Raw genomic sequence first — 6,696 nt, forward strand, 5'->3', positions numbered from 1 at the left:
TTAGGAAGGAATATTAGTGCAATCAACTTGGGGTATGATGAGGTGAAGAAAGTGATTGCGAGTTTTCTTGCCTGGTAGTTTATATAGGTGTTGGTTATCGCCAAGCAGTACTGGACCATAAAGATGAGTATAAGGGGGGATAGAATAACAGCCATTAGTCATTTGGATAACAGTTTTGAATTCCCATGAGTGGCAAGACATGTTAAAGGCAGACTTATTTCTAGACTAAGTGCAATAAGAAAGAAAGCTTTGAAGAGGATGTGAAGCACTGTCCTCTGCCAGTCTGCTGAAGAAACAAGTTATAGGTAAACAGAACATCTTTTTCAAAGATGTATATATATTTTAAACAGGGTTGATTTTACAAGTCAAAATGATAGTATCTAAAATGTTGGAATTTCATGAACTCTGAAAATGATAATAATCATCATCACAACTTGATATACACCAGGAATTGTGCTATATGTTCTTTTGTACTTTATGTTGTTGAACCTTTGAAATGATCTCATAAGTAAGTATTATCATCCCAATTTTGTGGGTGATAAAGGTTAAATGACGCACCCCAGGTCTCATAGTTTGAAAATGGTAGATTACTTTATTATTATTATTATTATCTTATTTGAGAGGGAGTCTTGCTCTGTCACCCAGGCTGGAGTGCAGTGGCATGATTTTGGCTCACTGCAACCTCTGCCTCCTGGGTTCAAGCAATTCTCCTGCCTCAGCCTCCCAAATAGCTGGGACTACAGGTACCTGCCACCACGCCCGGCTAATTTTTATATTTTTAGTAGAGATGGGGTTTCAGCATCTTGGCCAGGCTGGTCTTGAACTCCTGACCTCATGATCCACCCGCCTCAGCCTCCCAAAGTGCTGGGATTACAGGTGTGAGCCACCATGCCCGGCCTAGGGTACTTTTTGAATACTAACCTCTTAACTGGCCATAACACTGTATATTTAACCATAGGAAACCATTATGACAAAAAGGTAAATAAATAAACTTGTAACTCAAAAGACAAACTGTTCAACAAGTCAAATAAAGCATAAACTGTAAATAACAGTAAGCAAAGCTTTAAAATTGTGATTTAAAACCACAAGGTTGTGTCAATAATCCTAGGTTGTAGCTTAAAAAAGGTGATGATACAATTGAGAAAATGGGTTTCTGTTATGGAAAAGCATGCCAGATGATTTTGGAGGAGGCATTGAGATAAGGTAACTTAAAAAAATAGTATACAATTAATTTTGCTGTGATTCAGCTTTATCATGTCTGAATGTATGATTTTTAATAATAATTTTCAATCATTATTTGATTATACTAAATCTACTCTATAACTCTTCATTTATCTTTCTTGGGCTGTAAACTTCGTCTTTTAAAAAAAATTCTACAAGTTTTATCTGCTCCTAGATTCATTTCTTTACATGTAAGTATTCTAGGCTAGCTCCACTTAATGGCCTATTAGCATAAAATTTCACTTCTTGTACTTAATTTAAGAGATATACTATCTGCTCTTCTTTAAATCTTTATAAATACTAGCTAAAATAATTAGTTTTCTGTTAAAAATGATTTTGTAACATTTCATGAGGTCTTATCTATTGTCTTGCTCTCAATGCTTACCTCTAATACCTGATAGCTTATTGTAAAATCATTTGCTTGGTCCCCATTTTGAAAAAAAGAATGAGGAATTCAAATTCTAATTATAACTGTACAAATGGAACCTTGATATGAGATAAACGAATTATCTCAAAGCCTGAGACTCTTTCTTGACAATCACAAGAGTGAATTATTTGACCTACAAATGCTCCTTTTCTGCTGTCTAAACTTATTGGCACCTTTGGCAGGTGTTTGTTCTATTTTCTTTGTGCTATCTTTACCATTAAAAAAATAGGTAGTATTTACTTTACTTTTACCTCTAAAAGTTTATTTGATCATGGGCTATTTTTAACTCAACTCAGTCAATATCCATTTTAAAAGAGTGATGCGGCCAGGCGCGGTGGCTCACGCCTTTAATCCCAGCATTTTGGGAGGCCAAGGCAGGTGGATCACCTGAGGGCAGGAGTTTGAGACCAGCCTGGCCAACATGGAGAAACCCCCATCTCTAGTAAAAATACAAAAATTAACCAGGCGTGGTGGTATGTGCCTGTAGTCCCAGCTACTCGGGAGGCTGAGGCAGGATAATCGCTTGAACCTGGGAGTCAGAGGTTGCAGTGAGCAGAGATCGCATCACTGCACTCCAGCCTGGGCAACGAGAGCGAAACTCCAACTCAACAACAATAACAACAACAACAAAAAAAAAAAAAAAAAAAAAAAGAGAGAGAGAGCAATGCAATAAATGGTAGAGGCTACCAAAACTTATGAATTAAAAGGAGAAGTGGAAAGAGAAAATGGTTGTTAAGAACATAATATATACATGGCATTGTGTGAGGTACTCAGAGATTTCTAGATTTCTATACTCAGAAAAACCCTGCAAGTGTCAATAATTATTATTTATCAGTTATATGTGTGTGCACATGTGTGTGTAGGTGGTTGCGTGGGTGGGTATGACACTTTAAGAAATAATCTCTTTTCAAGTTTTTCCAACTAAAAAATCTATAATTTTGCCTCTATCTATATTGTATAGTGTTGTTTGAATGCACAATCTGGAAGATTAAAAACCTATTTCTGATGCCTCCATGTGGCTGTTTCTTCAAGACAGAGTCCCAAATTGATATATCCATGAAACAGGAAGGAGAAGGACTTGAGGATCTCATGGTTCTCATGATCCTTGTAGTTACAGCTCCTGCTCTTTACAGGTGAGATAATTGTCGAAAGAGGAAGGGATACACACAGCTGTCTTTGCTGGTGAGTGGAGCTAGCATACTTTTCAATTTGCATATTTTCAAACTCACACAAACTCTAGGAGATATTTTTTCATCCATTTTAGAAAAGATATAACAGCAGATCAGGGAATTTAAGTAACTTGCTGTGGTAGTTTTGTACTGTTTGAACTTTGCCAGGTGAAACTACATTTTCCAGTATTCCTTCCTTGTGTGGTTCTAGTTTAGGCTTGGCTACCGGAAGAGATGAATTTGAGATTTAGAAGATGGGACTGAAGCAGCAGCCCCCACTCTCTGAAATTCAGCATAGGATTCAGGTGCTGCCGCAGCTGAAAACAAGTTTTCCCTGCTCTGCTAGCTCACTTTGTAAGCATAGGGCAAGCTCACGGCACAGCTCTGCATTCAAGTGTCTTTCTTCATGCTAAGTCCTAGGACAGGCATTTGTGCAGGTTCAGGATGAAGGTCAACAGTTTATTCCGTAGGTCACAGAGGTTGGAGACAGTGAAAGATAGAGGCAGGATTCACTTTGTCTTTGTGAGTCTTGGTTTCTCCCCATGAGTCCCGGTTGTCTTTGCTCTTCCCACTTCAAATTCAGTTTTTCTTTCTAACTGCTAGCCCTGCTGACCTACACTGACTGCAGAGCTGCTAAAGACACAGAGGTAACAACTTTTCATAGACATCGGCATTGGCATTTATAATTATGTAGGATCAAATCTCACTAATAAATTTCTAATTCCACATTACTCATAGTAGTTCTACTTCTCGATAGATCCTAAATTACGTGCTTGCTAGTTTCCATACAGCCGATACATGGGTAAGATTAAAACTTTAATCTGGTTGTATAATACATGCACTTTCCCCTTCACCAGAGTGAATTTTAAGAGAGGGAAAAGAAAGTGCAGGAGACTCTAATTCCCCTGACCATTAATAATAACGTGGCTAGAGAGCTTTCTCCAGATTGAGTCCTTCCTTTTACTCTTTTATGTGCAGACGCATCAAAGGGAATGTATTATTACTGCTGAAATCTGTGCTGAACCGCCAAATATTCAACATTCTAAACCCCTCTCTGTTGGATACTACTCATTAACAAAGTAAAAATCAATTATCCTGGGCATGACAGCTTTTTATTATTTTTCATGCATCACAGTAAGCCTTTTTCATATAAAATTATATAGTCACTCAAAATGTTCATCTTTCCTAAATATACTTTTTGCAGCTGTAATCTATCTGCATCTAGATGATTTTGGTCTTTCAAATGGTTGAGAAACTTCTTTACTGGGCAGTTAATCCCATTTATGTTCTGAGTGACCAATTTGTGCGTTATATTACCTGCCATAATATCTCCATTGTACATAATATATATTTAATTTAACAGCTGTAATTTTAGCAAACTGCTGTTTTTCAGTCAATTGTCTTCACGGACTCGGATTTTCAGAGGAAATCTTCCTGGAACAACAGCCAATAATTATCTAAGGGTACTACATCTACCATAGATGTCAGCTCATCAATAGCATTTTAATATTATCAATATTTTTGTATCTTACATAAAATCTTTGCTTTATTCATGGGGAATGTTAACAAGGACTAGTTCCCCAGCTCCAATATTTAACCCAAAACATTGCTCTTTTAATGATTTAATGATTAACAATTTATTTTAGAAATTGTTTCATGAGTATTATTATTTTTAGAAAGACAAAATTTTTGCCATAAAGACATTATTTCCCTTCAGTACTGAAAGGTTATTAAGTTGAAGTGTCCTTCTTGCATGCAATAATTGACAAAGTGATTTGGTTCAAAGATTCTACATGTGCACTAAAATACATTTTGATGGTTAATATTGAGTGTCAACTTGATTGGATTCAAAGATGCAAAGTATTGATACTGGGTGTGCCTGTGAGGGTGCTGCCAAAGGAGATTAACATTTGAGTCAGTGGGCTGTGCCCACCCTTAATCTGTGGGCACAATCTAATCAGCTGCCAGCAAATATAAAAGCAGGCAGAAAAATGTGAAAAGGCGAGACTGGCCTAGCCTCCCAACCTACTTCTTTCTCTCATGCTGGATGCTGGATGCTTCTTGCCCTCAAACATCGGAGTCGAAATTCTCCAGTTTTGAAACTTGAACTGGCTCTCCTTGCTCCTCAAGCTTGAGGACAGACTATTATGGGATCTTGTGATCATATAAGTTAATACTTAATAAACTCATATATATATATATATATATATCTCCTATCAGTTCTGTCCCTCTAGGGAACCCTGACTAATACGTACATTTCTAATATTAAAGATCTTCGGTCCATGATTTTGTTAAGAGCAGACATTGACTAATTCCCATGTGTTAAATTTAAAAGCAATTTAATTTACTTTATTTCATAATTTTATTCAAATCAGGTCACACGTGTAAAGTTCTCACTTTTGGTTAAATGAAATTATATGTAAAGATTGACTTTTGTAGCTAATATAGAAAATTACTCCAATGAAGACCAATTTGCACTTTATCTACCAACCATAATTGTTGAGCGATAAAGTCACCAGAAAAAGGTAATTAAAAGACAATTTGAATCTTGAACTTATTTTGAAATGTCTTCTGAGTACCAAGGTCCCTTGACCAAAATTAAAAATCAAATGCAAAAATCTGGGAAATATACACTTTATTTATTGAGACGAAGTCTGGCTCTGTCTCCCAGGATGGAGGACAGTGGCATGATCTTGGCTTACTGCAAACTCTGCCTCCTGGGTTCAAGCAATTCTCCCGCCTAAGCCTTCTGAGTAGTTGTGACTACAGGCGTATGCCACCATGCTCAACTAATTTTTGTATTTTTAGTAGAGATGGGGTTTCACCATGTTGGTAAGCCTGATCTCGAACTCCTGACCTGAGGTGATCTGCTGCCTCAGAAATATGCACTTTATATACAACTTTGGGAGTAATATTTTAAGTTCATGCTTTACAATTTTGAAATGCATAACGTATAGTAAGTTAAAGGTTTACTCTTCACATTTTGCTTTTGTTTCAGTGAAAACTATGATATATGTTGTAGAGATTTCTTACTGTCTTTTGATATCTTTTAAAATTTTTTTTCTATAGGAGTAATATTTTTAGCTTGACACATGCCAACACAGCATAAAAACTACACTTTAAAGCTTCTGTCTCAGATTACTATGTCCATGTGACTACATCTTGGTCAATAGAGTCTTCTGTGACTTCTTTCTTGAACCTTTCCTAAGATTCATTTGGCCAGTTCCTTGTCCCTCTTCTATTTCATTTCTTTGTTCTGTTGTCTGGAATGTGGATGCTGCCATATTGGATCATAAGGATGATAATTTATCTAATAGATAGATAGATTATGTGACTATAGCCATTAATTAACTATAAGACCAAGTCTCTAGGATATTAACTGAAATGGAGGCAAATATCTAGCTTGATAGCTATATGTAAGCAGTGCATTATTTATATAGTTGAAAGGAAGGGGATGTTCCCTCCTTAAACTAGCTTAAACCAAAGTCAGCATATATTTAATATTCTAAAAAAGGTTTTTAGTTTGATACATACAAAAATGTAAGACACAAAGTAGATATTCAATAGTAATAATAGTATGTATTATATACACTATAAGGCACAGTTTTCAAGATGTTTAGTTATTCATACATTTAATCCTTATAAAATAGTTTGGATTTGAAAGTAACTTTCCTCCTCTGATAAGCTCCTAAGTCAGAAAATAAATTAAGTTTTTAAATCTCTCCTCGTGGTCATGATGGAATTTTTAGGCCCCTTCCTGCATGAAGGCAACTTGGGAGAATAAAATAGCAGATAATTGTCCTGACTCCCATTACCACTTTCATAGAACGTGTGGATTTAACAGAAGCCTATGTAAGAAGTTTCCTCTCAGAATTTAAA

The sequence above is a fragment of the Pongo pygmaeus genome, chromosome 3 (genome assembly GCF_028885625.2).
Source record: "Pongo pygmaeus isolate AG05252 chromosome 3, NHGRI_mPonPyg2-v2.0_pri, whole genome shotgun sequence".
NCBI classification, from domain to species: domain Eukaryota; kingdom Metazoa; phylum Chordata; class Mammalia; order Primates; family Hominidae; genus Pongo; species Pongo pygmaeus.